The 17857-nt window shown below is 37.0% G+C and overlaps 1 protein-coding gene across 1 annotated transcript in view; it reads left to right on the forward strand.

Annotated features, from left to right (window-relative positions):
* The first annotated feature begins 11684 nt into the window (after positions 1-11684).
* Positions 11685-17857, forward strand: part of elfn1a (extracellular leucine-rich repeat and fibronectin type III domain containing 1a) — a 112547-nt gene continuing 106374 nt past the window's right edge. Inside the window, exon 1 of the mRNA XM_016267330.1 lies at positions 11685-12026. The gene's annotated coding sequence lies outside the window, so the exon portion shown is untranslated. The remainder of the gene's footprint in view (positions 12027-17857) is intronic.

The following is a 17857-nucleotide window of genomic DNA, read 5'->3' on the forward strand; positions in this document are numbered from 1 at the left end:
TGTCCAATGTTCGCCAATCATTGCATTTGGTCCGAATGTAATGTAGGATGTCCTACCTGCCTGTCAACTTATGCATTTGTATACATTCTGCACGCAGCCAATAGCAAGAGTTTGGGCCGTGGCTACTGTTGCAGGCTGAGCCAGAGTATGCTTAACTGAAAAATTCAGATTCCGTAGACAGAAGTGCAAGAAAAATTCGAAGACTTCCCAAAATACACAGAGACAGACAATGGGATAAAATAAGGGTAAACACAGGCAGTGTTTTTACAATATGGAGGAATAACGTCTCATCCTGAGTAGGGCAGTGACGCGCCGGGGGCCTGATAATCACAAAAGCTCCCGCAGAAGTCTGTGTTATGGCCGCATGATCCAGGTAGTATGACAAACTCATCGGCCAGATCCACCTGCGATCCCCACGAGCTCATTCCCTTCCGTGCCTCAGCAGCGGTGGGTCCTGGATCACGGGAAGCAAATGGCTGCCCCTCTTTTCTCGAAAAGAGAGACAAACGAGAGCGGAGCTTTTTTTTTTTTCCTTGGAAAAAATGCTCGCAGTGCACGTCGATTGCCCCCTCGGAGACATCGCGTGCGTGCTCTTTACCCAAACAAAACAATGCATAGATCGTGTGTGTCATCAGATGTTAAACAACGTCAACATGAATGCACACATCCTTAAATGCTTTGCTAGTGCTCGCCATAATGAGATAAATAGAGATCGCTCTTACCACAGAAATGCACGCTTCAAACAAAACAGTCTATGAAGACGAAGAAGAGAATGATATGTAGCTCCCGATGCCTATTTATACTGTAGTCGCACCGGTAGTGACGTCATGGCTGTCGCCGGCCAACGAGTTGGTGTTTTTTCAAAGTATGCTTCAGACACGGGTCACGACAAGGCGTTCCCCATAGCGACCCCTAGAGGACACAGTTCGAAGTTCCCATGAAAGGGAAGCCAGAATATTTAGGTTTCAATCAATATGATAAAGTTGAGGAGTTTCTTCTCAACAGGTAAGCTAAACTTAAAGTTAAATGTATTCCTAATACAGTATGTTGGACCTTTTATTGGAAGTGGTTTACTTTTACCGTTGAGACATGCCTTCACTTTTATAGACCCATAAGAGCTGTGTTTGTGATGTTTGATAGGGTTTTGCAAAGGATGTTTGAAAACATGCTTTATTTTGGTAATTCCGCTAGATGACACTAGTAGCGCTGAAATCGCCTATGTGAGCTTTAAGACATATGAAAATGTTGTAATTAAAGATTATCACATTCATTTACTATGGTATTCTGAGGGACTCAAAGAAGACTTTGGCATAACATGCTATTTTTAATTAGTGCTAGGTTAGTCCTAACTTTCTCACAGGTGCTGTAAAAATATCCAGTTAAAGGGTTAGTTCACCCAAAAATGAAAATTCTGTCATTAATTACTCACCCTCATGTCGTTCCAAACCCATAAGACCTTTGTTCATCTTCAACAACCAAGCATGTGTGCATTTGCTCTGACACGCTCAGCTGATTCCAGCTTGATACCTTAGGCCTAATTGAACCGCACAACAGCATGGAGGATGTTTAATGAACAATGAAATCAGGTCGTTACAGTATGACCATGATATAGAGGAGGCCATATTCTGCTGTATGTTTATATTATCGATATTGATTCATAAATGTGTCCTAGGACAGCAGAGATAGTAAATTACTGTGTGCCACAGGCGCAGCGATAGATGCTCTGCAGGCAGATGCATAGCAGCCACGTGCCAGCGCAGAGGTGAAAGGATTGTTGACTGCATAAGCGAGCGCTCTGGCAAGAAGTCAATGGCCTCTGTGGTTTAGCAGTCCTGCTGCCAGCCTGGCAAATGAATGCCTTATTCCCATGCATGCACTGCATTCAAATGCATTTGAGCCTCACATATACCCTGAACACAATCCAACCCCTTCTTTCAAAGTGCTTCCTGACTTCTCAAACCCTCTAATGCGCCATTGTGCGGAGCATAATGCCACCGACTGCTGACCAGACAGCGAGAGTGATTCCAGAAAATGCTATCACACCCTGATAAGCTATTCAGCTAAGAGTAGCCAGTCATCAAATCGTTCCCAGGGGCGTCAATGGACACAAAAGTGACAATGCAGGGACTGGAGAGACTCGTACACAATCAGGAGAAGATAAAAAAAGCGGCCGCCTTTTATCTGGCTCTGAATATAGATGGGTAAAACAAGTGCATGCTATATTTGTGAGCCAAATACTCGCAGCTATAAAGGGAGGCTGGAAATTTCATCTTTAGCTGACGGACAAGGAGCAAGCCGGTAAAAATGACCCGTGCCTTGTGCATAGGCACTTAGCCAATTTTAATTATGCATGCCATGCGTCCACTGTCCAAATAACCCTATGTGCTTGTTCCTTGTAAGTGTATCAAGCACTATTTACAGCTGTGGAGTAGGGCGGCCCTTAGGGATTGGGCTGTGGATGGCTGGAGTAACCTCAAAGTACACAAGTCAGGCATTGCACTCTGCCTCCATACTGCTGCAAATAAGAGCCCTCCATTCAGGAGTCTGGGGAGAAAAGAGGCATGTCACAGCTGGCAGAGGAGATGTAGCTCTTTTGTAGGGCTTTTAGAGTAGGTGGTGTGTTTATCCCAGCAGTCGGGACGAAAGCTGCCACTGTGAGGTCACAGCACATGTTGCATGAGTCTATATATGTTTACGAGACTGTGTATGTGTGTTTTTACATGCTTGAGTGTAAGTGAATGCAATACTGTGGCTGGTCTACATTAGAGCCAGATTTCTCCTGCATAGAGCTGTACTGGAACTTCACAGGCATCTGGCTCCTTGGCCTTCTGGACAAGACTGCTGCTAGACATACAATCTGAAGATGTTTTCTCTGCTCGCAGATGTCCCACTCACTGGTGCAGTGGTGTTAGGATGATGAATTTATTCCTTTAGGACTGTCTCATTTTTTAAATGTATGCACATTTTGAGCTAGTAAACAAACAAACAAACAAATAATGATCATCAGAGCAGAACTTTGCCATTGTCAGGATAAAGCATACATCTTATGGTAAAAGTATAATGTCAAATTTGTTGTTATTATTTAATCCATGAAACATTATGAATGAACAAACAATATTTTAACATGCTTTTTTAATTTATTAAGTTAATACTGACTTCTAAATATATTATTGTTCATTGTTATTCATAATATAAAAACATAATGTATATATTTGTATATTTCGAAATTAATATCAATCTAGATTATGAAACGATTAGTTCACTGTTTCATGTTAAAAAATTAAATAAAAAATATTGTCAATATTTTCATACAATTTTTGCATGTAGAATAAAAAATATTGTTATTTTTATAGTATTATTATTGTTATATAATTATTATAATATCATTATTTTTATAAGAATACTTTTTTGTTAGTGTTATTTGTATCATTATTACTGCTACTGATATTTCAAACATTAATTTCATAACAATTTTCTTTTATATTATTGTTATATTGTTAGTATAGTTATATTGTTATTAAAAATATTTACAAAAAATGTCACTTTCAGAATTTATAATTATTTCTGATTTGTATTTACAACAACAACAACAACAATAATTAACTATAATAATAATAATAATAATACATTTAAATATAATGTATTTAAATATTAAAATAATGTAAAATTATTATTATTATTATTATTATAACCTGAACACAATCCTGCCCCTTATTTATTTCAAAGTGCTTCCTGTCTTCTCAAACCCTCTAATGTGCCATGAAATGTTATGAATGAACAATAAACAATATTTTAACATGCTTTTTTATCTATTGCTCATTGTTAATTCATAATATAAAAATATAATGTAAATAATGTATATATTTGTATATTTTAAACTGTTAAAATAATGTATTTAATTATTATTATTATTATTATTATTATTAATAACAATTGACCTATCGGTAAGCCCCACTTCCCTTAGTTACCGTTGCTGTCTAACAATGACAGCTGTCATTGTCCCAAGATGTTTTTGATAAATTTTGGACACAGAAGGACCACCACTTGTCGAGGAGCATTCAAGTGGGACTTAAATATGCTTCTGTGCAACCTGTGAAAAAAATGAAATATAAAAACTGAATTATGTTATCTAACTTCATATCTTGTGTCTCATGCTTATAGTCAGTGTTAGCAAAATGGGTGGTGCTTGCAAAGGCTTTATTACAATTGCTCATACTTAGGGCTAGGGATTTGAACTCGATATAATGTCAGTTTGTATCTTACAATTCTAACTTTTCTTCTCAAAATCAGTTTATATCTCACAATTCTGACTTTATTTAAAAAGCAGTTCCGAGAAATTGTATTATGAGATATAATAACCTCAGAATTGAGAGAAATGAATTTGAATTTGAGAAGAAAAGTTGTGAATATGCTTCTGTGCAACCTGTGAAAAAAATGAAATATAAAAACTGAATTATGTTATCTAACTTCATATCTTGTGTCTCATGCTTATAGTCAGTGTTAGCAAAATGGGTGGTGCTTGCAAAGGCTTTATTACAATTGCTCATACTTAGGGCTAGGGATTTGAACTCATTACATTTACATTTAGTCATTTTGCAGATGCTTTTATCCAAAGTGACTTACAAATGGGGAACATCACAAGCAATTTATCATACCAGAGCAAGCAACTCTTGTAGTCCCACAATGGCAAGTTTCAAGAGTAAGCTAGAATAGTTCAGAAGTACAAATGCAGAAAAGGGAAAGAGATGGCAAAGAAGAGTTGTTTTAGAGAATTTATTTATAGAAAGTGTGTTTGATTGTGAATGTGGCTTAAGTTAAGTGCTTGTACAAATGCTTCTTGGAGGTTGTGAGTGGAAGTTTGGAAGCTCTACCAGCTATGCTTTCTAGAAACCAATTTCTAGAAACTGCGTTAATTTCCTCAGAAGTTTACTTGTTCATTTTTAATAAACAGTGTAATGTCTCAACTGTGAAATGACTGCGAGCATAAGCTTCTTCAGTTTACCAAAGAGATGTGTACTTAACTGTCTCAAAGGAAGCACAGTCTGTGCCAACCTCGTCCAGTGTCACTGCATATTCAGATCTATGCAAATGTAACTCCTATGTAATGAACTGCTGTTACCACAGACAGTGCAGCATGTTTATGTAAATGATGGCACATCACACACCTCAAAAGACTGCTAAGGTTTCTTTCCTACTGTTAGACTACAATGCAATTCTGAAGAAAAAACTCCTGAAGTTCAAGGCTCTGCAGTCATGATTACCCAATGTAATGCCTTCCACTGCCTCATGCTGTATGTTCTGGTTAGTAAGAGCCCTGATTTTTAATGCTGTTAACTTTTCCTTGCTGTGCTTTTACAATTCTGCTGATGTCGAGGAATGCTGCGCCGCTAAAACTCACAGGGAACATTACATATTCACCAACTTACATTGCTTTGTAACATTTATGCAGGCTGTCATATTGTTGCATTATTCATGAGACACTGAAATTTAGAGGGAGGAGCAAGACAAAACACTTATCAAAGACAATCCACCTTTTTTCACATTCTTAGGCAGAGATGTAACACACTGCTGCTGGAGTAAGCACATACATATGGAAACTTTTTTTTCCCCGCCATGGAATATTCCAACTCATAATTCCAAAATGTTAAATCACAATTGTTGGTGGCATTTTCTGAGAAGAAAAGTCTGTAAATGAGATATGAAAAAAGTCGCATTTCAATTTATATCACACAATTTTGAGTTTATATCATACAATTCTGAATTACTTTTTTTGCAATTCTGAAAAAAAGGTCTGATTTGTGAGATATAATGTCAGTTTGTATCTTACAATTCTAACTTTTCTTCTCAAAATCAGTTTATATCTCACAATTATGACTTTATTTAAAAAGCAGTTCCGAGAAATTGTATTATGAGATATAATAACCTCAGAATTGAGAGAAATGAATTTGAATTTGAGAAGAAAAGTTGTAAGATATAAACTTACATTTCAAAGTTTATAACTCGCAATTGCAAGATAGAAATCCCACAATTCAGAATTGTGAGATATAAACTCGCAATTCCAAGATGTTAACTCTGACAACAAAAGGCTGAAAATGCACAACTGCGAGAAAAAAAGTCAGAATTGTGAAACTGATATTTTGCAATGCGAGTTATAAACTTTGAAACTTCAGTATACAGTATATATCAGTTCTGACTTTTCTTCTCATAAATGCAAGTTTAGATGGAGATTCAAATTCATTTTTTCCCTCACAATTTTGAGAATGTCACAATTCTGACGTTTTATCTCAAAGTCAGAATTGTGAAATAAAAAGTTGCTATTTAATTATTTTTTTTATTCCATGGGGGAAATAAACATCCATATACATACATATGAGACACACATGAAACACTCACATAAACAGACTTAGACCACAGTCTAAGAAAACAGTCACCATTCATTCATGGAATGTAATTTTGGGTCTCATATTTTAAACACGGTAATCCCCTAAACATGGATTTGCATAATCCAATTTTGAAAATAATACCAGAGAATAAAAAAAAAAGAAATGGAATAATAACAATTACATTTCACTTTCCCATTCCAATCGAAAGTCCCATTTTCCAGTGGCGACGTATGGAAATATTAGCAATTGCCCTACAAAGAAACATCATGGAGGGCCCATATGGCATGAAAATCTGTAATCAATGAGCACTTCACACCACTAACGGCAATCATCCACATCTGCTGTGAAGGAAAAATGTTGAACCACTTAAACAAATGGTCTGCCATTGCTACTACGGCACTTAAATCATGCATTTGAAAAATCCTGGACCTAATAGTATCTCATCTTTCTGACATTGCCCAAACAAAAGGAGAACTGCTGCAGGCATCTGTCCATAGTCCAGATGTTAAGATGGATCTGTCATATTCAGAGGAGGCAGATGCTCCATTATATTCGACTGCCTCTAAACATTTCCTCTTCAGAATTATAACTAGCCTCCTCTTTCTCCTCGCCATCTAATAGGCTTAGCAAATAAATGGAGGATTTGAATAAATCACAACCAATAACTCACCTCACAGTCTGTCTTTTCCTCTCCCCAAAACCCATTTATGGACATTAGAGTCTGCTCTCTGTAATATTGACAGCTACTTAAAATATTTAGCCTCAGTTTAGACAGCTCAGCGCAAATATAATAAAATCCCATATTCATGCTTTGTAGACTGATTGTAGGTGAATGGGCAATTTGCAGAGTGTCTATGTGCATCTTCTTCTCTCCAGATTGGGATCACGTTTAATCAGTCAGATTCATCTGTTTTGCCATTCTGCTTTGAGGCTCACCGAGATTTCCAATCAGTGCAACTCTGATCCAAGCTGAATTGTTGCTGTGTAATATGTGCATATCCTAAAATGCCTCCTTTTATCACTTGATTGTAAAATGCATGTTAACCAATTGTTGAGGATTTTTGATAAAACTAGTGAGAAGCCCCTAGTGAAAACTAAATATATTCAAACGTATCTGATATACATTTATTTCATGCTAAGTATACTACAAATATATTTACTTATTTATGTGCTTAATAAAAATACTCTGCTTAACTAGAACAACTTATTTTGTACTTAATACACTTTAATTGTGCGGAAATAGTGCTGAAGTCCAACTTAAGATATACTGAAGTATATATGATTGTTCTAAAGTGGAACTATTGCAAGTATACTTCAGCTACACTTTAAATAGCTTGCATTTAAAGACTGATATTATTCAAGAATCATACAATCCTCATCAATAATGGCACTGAAATACATTTTAGGCTTAATATTAAGAAATGTGCACATGTAGTACTCCAAATAAAGTTGAATCATAATTTTTATATCAGTAAGTTTTGAGCAATATGTCAGTAAATATGTTAATAGATTTGAACGATACTATACTTACAGTATACTTATATGAAATACATTTACTTTTACTTACTAGGGGCACCATCAGTGAATAGGTTTATCAACAGTTAACTAAACTGATATTTCAGGGATTTGTTTAATCAAACAGTCATAATACCACAAATATCAGTTCTGTTAATGTATCTCGCATATGCATTCTTTCACCAAAGCAGAAAAAAGCCCATTATACTAGCTACTCTGACATAGATTTCTGCACTATTTATTCAGTGGCACTGTATCACCAGTATTGAATCTACAACGCCAAATATACAGCGTGACCAGTGTAGTTTGATTAAAGAATGAATGACTCTTATGATTCTGCTCCCTTTAGTGAATTAAAAACATTCTGCGCAACCAGTATTTCTAACTCTTGAACAAATTACTAATTTGAGCTGGTTCCTTTAAGTGAATTCAGAAAATACCACACTACAATAGGCTGCCCAAGTTTTAGATGAGTTTGTTTCTTCACTAGAACAGATTTGGGAGAAATTTAGCATCACATCACTTTCTTACCAGTGGATCCTCTGCAGTGAATGGGTGCCGTCAGAATGAGAGTCCAAACAGCTGATAAAAACATGAAATAATCAAAAAGTAATCTTAACAAATCCATCAGTAAGACTTTAATTAAAACTTTAAATCGCTGCTTCTTTAAACCTTAAACCTTAGCTTCTGGCCAAAATATAAGTCCATTATCCAGAATAACAATTTCTCCAATAAAAAAAAGTAATCTCATCTGAATCAGGGGGAAATATGCAGAGATAAAGCACTGTTTACAAACAAAACACTTCTTAAGAAATATTTCTTATTATTTTGATGTGAGAGAACAACAGGGGATGGATTTTTTCACTGGAAAAAGTGTTATGGATTACGCACTTATATTTTGGCCAGAAGCTAAGATTTAAAGTTGAAACATCTTAATGATGGATTTGTTTCTTACAAACATGCAGCTTTTCACTTCACAAGATGTTAAATGATGGACTGGAGTCGTGTGGATTCCTTGTGGATTATTATGATGTTTTTATGAGCTGTTTGGACTCTCATTCTGACGGCACCCATTTACTGCAGAGGATCCCTTGGTGAGTAAGTCATGTAATGCTAAATTTCTCCAAATCTGTTTTGACAAAGAAACAAACTCATCCGCATCTTGGCCTGAGCATGAGTAAATTTTCATTTAGGGGTAAAGTAATCCTTTAAGACCAATTATTGTAATGGATGTTGGCTTTAAAAAGAGTAATTAAGAAGTCTGTGCAGCCACTTTATAAAAAAAAATATTTATTGAAAATTCCTGCATTCCTTCATTTTCCAGTAATGATTCTTTTAGTACAGTTAAGATACTGAAATCATTAAAAGGAACCAGGACTAGGACCAGAATCATTAAATATGATTCTCATCGCACCAGTGTATGGTATTTCAATCCAGTCTTGCTCATTGGCAAGTTTTACTTGCACTTAACAATATCCAATTAACCTACACTTACACTTAGCATGCAGACCAGAAGGCATTTAGCTGTAAAGCTCCCTTTCATTATTAATCAACTGGAATTCATTAGCACAGATACAAATTACAGGTCTGATAACCCTCCTAACATAAACATAGCTTCAGCTGTTTTGGTTTGTAAAAGCAAATATCCATTTAAATAAGGCGAAAATTGTGTGTGACTCAAGACACTTCTTAATTTATGGTAAACATAGACTTTGCAACATTTGCAGTGTTGCATAAAATTTACAGAGAGATCAATTTGCACCCATTGTCTTACCTCCGATTGACTGCTATCTACAACAGGAATAGCAAGCATTTAACCTCACCACGTCACATCAGCCTGCCCACTCTAATGAGCAGCCAGCCCTGCAGCTGTGCGGACCGGTGATCCTCAGCAGGCACACACACACACACACACACACGGACTCAAGACACTTCTTAATTTATGGTAAACATAGACTTTGCAACATTTGCAGTGTTGCATAAAACTTACAGAGAGATCAATTTGCACCCATTGTCTTACCTCCGATTGACTGCTAGCTACAACAGGAATAGCAAGCATTTAACCTCACCACGTCACATCAGCCTGCCCACTCTAATGAGCAGCCAGCCCTGCAGCTGTGCGGACCGGTGATCCTCAGCAGGCACACACACACACACACACACACGCACACATACATACATACACACACACACACACACACACACACACACACACACACACACACACAAAAGCCCGGCCCCTCTGTGGGTAATGCACCAGATCACCAGCACCTCTCTACAGATGGATGCCCACTCAGTGCTTCTTTATGAGTGCTGCAGAGAGCTGGGGAACTTCAGCCTCCACAATGCATCCATCCTGTGCCAGCCCACAGCTCCCTCCTGCCCCCTTCTTCAAGTACTGCCTCCAGAGAGTCAAGGTTACAAAGTATGAAGAATGGCTGTCATTCATACCTCAAAAGGTTTACCAACCTTAAATTGTGACTGAGTGCATTTGGAGGATGTGGTGGATAGGTGCTGTTCCCAAGAGTTCAGGAAGTCAATATGCAATGATGCCAGCCTAGTTTCTCTTTCTTTCCGCTTTTTTTTTTTACCCCCTCCCTGTATGATTCCAGCAAGAAACAGTAAAATTATATTTTGAGAATTCTGCCTGTATGTGTGGACATTGGATGACAATTTAGTGATTCCTCTTAATTCTATTTCAACAATGGTTCCATTAATGATTCTTGTAGTAATTCAGTAGGAAAAACTAAAATCTTGCCAAATTATGAGATCATTGAGATTTGTTAGAACAATAGGATATAATAGAAATACATTTAATGGAAAGATGTGGGTTTGAACCATTTAAATTACGTTTCTTGAAGTTCTAAAACAACTGGTCCTATCTTACAATGTGCTCATTCTTTCATAAAGCGTATCTATTTTTAACTAAACGTTGCGATATTAACCAGTCAGTAGGTGCATTGGTGACACAAGTGACTCGAGCCTTAAGTACAACATAACAATTCATGACGGAAGTAATAGCCTACCGTTTAGATTCAGTAACTGAGTCAGATTAATTCAATAACTGCCCGGATTGAGTCATAGGCGTTTTTGAATCACCAAAAGAAGCAGCTCATATGTCGTTCATTCGATAATTGGACAAGACCGTCTCCCAAGAGTCATTCGTTTGGCGATTGCACCGCGCTGTTTCTGATTAACTATAAAGAAGCAGCCCTTATTCTGAGTCAATCGTTCTGAAATTGAGCGGTGCTTGTCGCGCTGTATCTCTGTAGATTTATTTAGTAGAAGCGCCGTTGAAAAACAGTGCATATTTTAGTAGGGTGCTCCGTTTGGGAATCGCGAACCGATTGTCTGTAAAAAATAATCCGGTTCCGGAATTTTAAAAATGGGTTCCCAGTAGCCTGCACAACAGGTATTGTTGTAGCTTTAACTTTGCTAAGGAATTCAATAAGCTAAATATCCATCCCTCGACCAGCAGCGTGAATATAATTGGCATTGTTTGCCAAAGCTTTTATTCTACACAGCTCTCCCCGCGCTGCTATAAGTAGATTTACAAATTCGCAAATAACTCGCAAGTTTAGATGCTTACTGCATACAGTGATGATGATGTTTAAACATCTCATTTTTGAACTAAACAGTTCTCTCACGTGGCACACAGCCCTCTTTAGTGTCGAACCCAGCACTATTTATAGCCTCGCAGTAACTTACAATCTTATTATGAGATTTAACCTTGCCCCAAGTGGACTTGTGGATGAGCAGTGCTCTAGTCCCGCTCCTCAACTCAACTAATAAATGACTAGAAATAGTTATAAGGTGCTGTCGCTCGCGTTATGACAGACAAAACTACTCTGCCATGTCTCTGTCTGTGCGGAATACATAAAGGCTCTGCCTTGAATTAATCACTCGCTCTTTAATGGATCTTTGAGGATCGCGCTTGACGCAGTGAGGAGCTGCAGCTCTTTGTATTCCGAGGCCAAGAGGAACCTTGTGTGTGTGTGTGCGCGCGTGATTTTTTTTTTAACCCTCGTCCGATATCTACTGCCTCTTAGAAAATGTCAAGGGGGTACATGGTGACATAGGGACCCCGGTTTGGTTACGGAGAGACTCTTGCTTTGCTCTGCGAAAGAGGTAAGTGAGAAATGCTTTGGAATGTCGCATCTACGTCGCTTCTAATGTTGGTTTTGTCGGACAAGAAATGAAAGGAGCGCAAGTGTAGTCAGAGACATGTAAGTTATCCATGTGGCTTTTGTACATCCGCGTATTTGCAACAAATGCCTCGGCGTGACTTGTCTAACTTATAAATGCATGCTCTAATGTGTTGAGTTTGACAGTGAAACCTACACGGACTCTAAATGAACATAAATTCGCTTCGTTTTGCACTAAGGCGTGAGTATATGTCGGCGTACACGCGAGTTGTGAGCGCGTTTCTTTTGGAATCATTTGACATTCTGCGTGGAATTATTTGACAAATACTGACGTGGTGCATTTGTGCGGTAATATATGGAATTCTAAGCTACATTCAGCAAGTTAACACTTAATGCCTGCTAGTTTAGGGCTTGTTGAACTCCAAAGCGTCTCACTTAGAGATGTTACAGGCTCTAATTTCTCGTGCTTTTGCTAACATCTCCAGAATGTCGCCAAACGTTTCAGGACCCTGGACAGCAGACAGGTTTGGTTTGCCGCTAGAGTTCGCCTTCAGCCGTAAAATACAACTGATCGCCCCTTTCAGTCTCGTGAGTGCGATCTGTGCATGGCAAATACGCTTATAATAGCTTACGGTGTCCGTTTACGCCGACAGAGCTCTGAAAGTTTTCCAGTCTATTTCAACAATGAACGTGTGCTGCTTACTGCATATAAAAATGCAGTTCGTTTATTACCAGCTGTGTGTTGAATGAAATCAGTGCATGAGCGTCTCTCTGAGGACTGCACGTTAGGATTGCTAAATTAAGAAATCATTTGACTCTGGAAGTCTAATAAATTATTCAGAGACATAATAATTGAGTTAAGATTGAGTGTGTGACGTAGACATACTGTGGAGTATGTCTTTTCAAAGATTTCATGAATATATGGACCAGCTTTAGTAAGTTAAAAAGCTTTAAAAGAGAAGACATGAAAAATGACCTAACCTGCTTCGTTTAACAGGACTTGGAGTCAGTGCAAATGCCCAGTTATCTGTGAAATGTAAGTGCTGCATGCTTTAAACTGTGAAATCTGTGCATCCAATTGGATATGCAATTGATTTTCCTCACCTTGAGTGACATAACTGTACAGTTAAACTTTGAGACTCACCCTCCAAAAGATACTAAGAGTATTCGGTCATCTGAGTAACGCAGTTCACATCGTAAGAAAAGAGCTTCGTCCGTCATGCTACTAAACAGTGTATTCCAGTAAGAACTGGATCAGCAAATGGAGTGACGGTGTCTTAGCTTGTAAGTAAAGCACCTATCCCCCTCAAAACACACAAATACATTTGGCAGGACAAACATGCTCTTTGGCAGAACAAACCTTTTTTAAAATAAATGAAAGCATTTGTATATATATTTACAAAGTGTGAAGGAACTAAATCATTTTGCACTTACAGCAGTTTTGTTTTGACAATATCCGGTCGAAAAGTATTGTTGAAGCCTAAAATAATGAATGTTATACATCTGAAGCAGGCATTTTCAGCTTTTATAGACCACAGGACCCTCTATCCAGACTCTGAGCCAACCACAGGGACCACCCAGCACAAAAAAAGCTATATTTTCTTGGTAATTGTATAATAACTGTCATGAAGAAAAAAAATTACATTATATAATGCTTAACAGATCATCAGTTAGAAAATGTACATTTTATATGTTTCTTAAAATATCTCACCGAAGGACCCAGTAGAGTACTTTCAGGGACCCCTGATTGAAAACCTTGGATCAGAATAAACATGAACATTATTAATATTATTATTTCGGATTTTAGTGCCTGTGCAGTATGTGTCATTGCTGAGAGATCATTCAGTAGAATATATACAGTAGTTGTACAGCATGTGTATAGATGACTGAATGACTGAATTGCACTATAAACTACAGACATATTGAGAATCTCCACCCTCGCTTTAATCATTTGGTAAAAAAACAAGACAAATCATTCTTGACTTTCATCAGGAGGATTTACTCAAGAGCTGTGCCTAAGCATAACCTAACATTCAACGACGAGTTCAAAAACTAAAACATCATTTGTTAGAGGCGTACGTTTGTCCCCTTCTCTCTCTCTCTCCATCTCTCTTATCTTGATTGTGCAGCTTGAAGATTGAGTCAGCTGTTTTGTATGCAAGGTGTCTGAGCCAGGCTCTTTGTGGAGGAGAGCTATATTTTCTTGGTAATTGTATAATAACTGTCATGAAGAAAAAAAATTACATTATATAATGCTTAACAGATCATCAGTTAGAAAATGTACATTTTATATGTTTCTTAAAATATCTCACCGAAGGACCCAGTAGAGTACTTTCAGGGACCCCTGATTGAAAACCTTGGATCAGAATAAACATGAACATTATTAATATTATTATTTCGGATTTTAGTGCCTGTGCAGTATGTGTCATTGCTGAGAGATCATTCAGTAGAATATATACAGTAGTTGTACAGCATGTGTATAGATGACTGAATGACTGAATTGCACTATAAACTACAGACATATTGAGAATCTCCACCCTCGCTTTAATCATTTGGTAAAAAAACAAGACAAATCATTCTTGACTTTCATCAGGAGGATTTACTCAAGAGCTGTGCCTAAGCATAACCTAACATTCAACGACGAGTTCAAAAACTAAAACATCATTTGTTAGAGGCGTACGTTTGTCCCCTTCTCTCTCTCTCTCCATCTCTCTTATCTTGATTGTGCAGCTTGAAGATTGAGTCAGCTGTTTTGTATGCAAGGTGTCTGAGCCAGGCTCTTTGTGGAGGAGAGAGCAATCGTGCCGCGGATACAGAGAAAGAAAGAGAGAGAGAGAGAGAGAGAGAGAGAGAGAGAGATGGATAGACATACAGATAGACAGACATAGAGGGAGATGGCAAGATGAGGGTGAAAAGACGGCACGTCTGTTTGTGCAGTGTTGGAAAAGCAACGCTCATATTAATATCATATTATCTGGCTTTATAAAAAGCATCCTTTATGCCTGCAGCACTCACTCATAAGGCATAATGAATGATCAATTATGTAGCTGCCCAATGTGCTCACTTAATACATAGACTCATAAAACACAAGTGCAGTTGTTGGTGATATGTGAGGTAGACGGCTTTTACAGCACCACTGAGTGTGTGTTGATAATGGATAAGGACAGCTCAGAGCCGATCATTCTGAGAGACGAGCACCGTGGTCCAGTAAAATACAGAGGAGAATAAAATAAAAGATTTACATAGGTGAAGCAGACACTGATAGCAATCAGTTTGTGACTATAGTTTCATTATTATTGAAAATGTTTTTTTGTTTTTTTTTAATTTTATACTGTGTCCATTTCAGCTGTGGTGCAGATAGATAGCTAGATATATATCTAGATAGATAGACAGACAGACAGACAGATAGATAGATAGATAGATAGATAGATAGATAGATAGATAGATAGATAGATATATTAAACATTACATTACCCCGGGGTTTCCTAAACTGGGCTTAATGTAAGAACTGCAGTGGGTTTGTGAGTTGATAAAAAACAAAAAATTAGGGAGAATCAATAAATTATGAATAGTTCATTGCCACTGTGTGAATAATATGTAATCTTGTAATATATAAAAATGTAACTGTAATCTGATTGAGAATTTTAAAATGTAATATACTCAAATTAAGAGTACATAAATTTTGATATCTGGTTACGCAATCCAGATTGCATGTAATCAGTCACTACCCAGAATATATTTATAGTGTTTTTTTGTATAGTTTATCAAAACTGAGTTTGTTATATATCCAGATTAATTTAAGGCAAGGCTGAGTTTGTTATATGCATCAAATTAATTGTAGACATGCAACTTTATTCATAGGATACCAGTTCTGTGCCTGCACTTACGCATAGCTGATATTATACATGAAAACGTGTTTCTATACAATAGACCTCTTGGTATGATGCAGGAATGTGACATGACTAGATGAGACTGGAAGGACCCTATTTTTATTCATATGCCAGTATCCTAGAAGTGAGGCGGCAGAGGTTGAATAGGGAAGGAGGGGCTGTCCGTGGTCCTGAACACCCTTGAGAGGCTGTTGGACTGAAGTGGCATATTGGGCTTTGATTCGTTGTGATATGAAGTATGTACTTTTGATAGATGTTTCTTGTTTACACATTGAGACGGCAGCCTTTTGATTTTAAATTGATGGAGATGTTGTAAGCCTGTGGCAATGTCCCTTGCGCTTCAACGCACATTAGCAGCTGGATATGTCTTGTAGCAAACAAAGGTTTTTACTATACCTGAATGCTCGAGGGCCTTCGATAAAATGACATGGAGATTCAAGGCTAGGTCGGTTTTTGAGGTTCTCTTTTACTCTTCTTATCCCGAAAACACAATACATTTTGGCAGCAACGCATTGGTGTGTTGGGAGGGACTGACTAGAAGCTGACAGCAAGCGTTAAGCCTTGGGACAGCTTGAAATTGACAAGTAATTAAAATCTGAAGCAAATGTTCAGAAAGGAGAAAATGGAGGTTTCAGTGAGCATCCGGGGGCCTCAACAGTGTGTTAAATAAGTGACTGGAACTTGCAGATAAGGCTGAAATTAGAAAACCGATGTCCTTACAGCCATTGTCCTTGAGTGCTGTTTTATTTCAATTTAGCAAAGCAAAGATTGCACAGTTGTTGCGATTGTATCTCTTGGAAAGCACACAAAAGGCATTAACAGCTTCACCTTGAATCAGCAGCTTGTGTGAGTCATTAACCGCGTGGCTAGCGATTACCTAGTGGTATGGCCCATTCTAACCCCGCAAGCACCGTAGCGGAGTTTGCTTTGGAGATTGCAACTCCAACGCCGCAGATGTCACTGTCAGTCGCAGCTGAATTAAATACAAATAATGCTCTCAAAGCTAACCGAGTAAGATAATGTTGACTAAGTGGGACCAGTGTTTTGGAATGGTTGGCGATACAGTCCCTTTACAGAGAGTGCATGTGACAGTTAGATGTGTTCTGGACAGTATGTGCAAATTCAGTTTTTTTAACAGATCCAGAATCTTGTTCACAGCATGAACTGTTTGTAATTAAGTCAAAACACTATTTGATGTAACAATGAACTCAAATTTTTTTTTCTTTTAATCCAATCAATTCATGATGTACAAAATCAACCCGCTCTATTTTTTTTCCTCATGCGAGAAGCCGTTTCATTCAAATATATGTTACAAGAAAAGGCGATCGCAACTTCCCTTTCATGCCGATTTTAATATAAATAAATCCATGAAGTAACTTTAATATAACTAAATCAATATAACTAAATCAATCAAACAATAATAACGGAATCAGTCCAGCTTACAGTTTTGATGTAAACATTTAGCTGTCTTTATGTGTGTATGTATATATATATATATATATATATATATATATATATATATATATATATATATATATATATATACATACATACACATGTATATTAGTCAAAAATTTAAAGTAATTAAGATTATAATGAATTGACAATTACATTTGTTCTGTGAAGAGCATGGTTTTTAATTACAATGAATTTTAATTTGTAATTTTAAAATTCACATTTTATATTTTGTTGGTTTATTTCGTTTTATGATGTTTAATTTTTTATGGTTATTTTGTCATTTATTATAATCTGTTAATGATTGCTTTCTAAAAATGTTCTAAAATTATTCTAAAAAGGGTAAATTTTTTATATATTTTTTGAAAAGGTGCAACCTATACATGAAAGAATAGAAAAAAACATAAAGCAGTAAATTATATTATAGAGACAATCTCTAGAGAGCTTACTTTTACCTTATATATTTATA

This window comes from Sinocyclocheilus grahami, unplaced genomic scaffold, assembly GCF_001515645.1.
Source record: "Sinocyclocheilus grahami isolate Dianchi unplaced genomic scaffold, SAMN03320097.WGS_v1.1 scaffold37.1, whole genome shotgun sequence".
Classification (NCBI taxonomy): domain Eukaryota; kingdom Metazoa; phylum Chordata; class Actinopteri; order Cypriniformes; family Cyprinidae; genus Sinocyclocheilus; species Sinocyclocheilus grahami.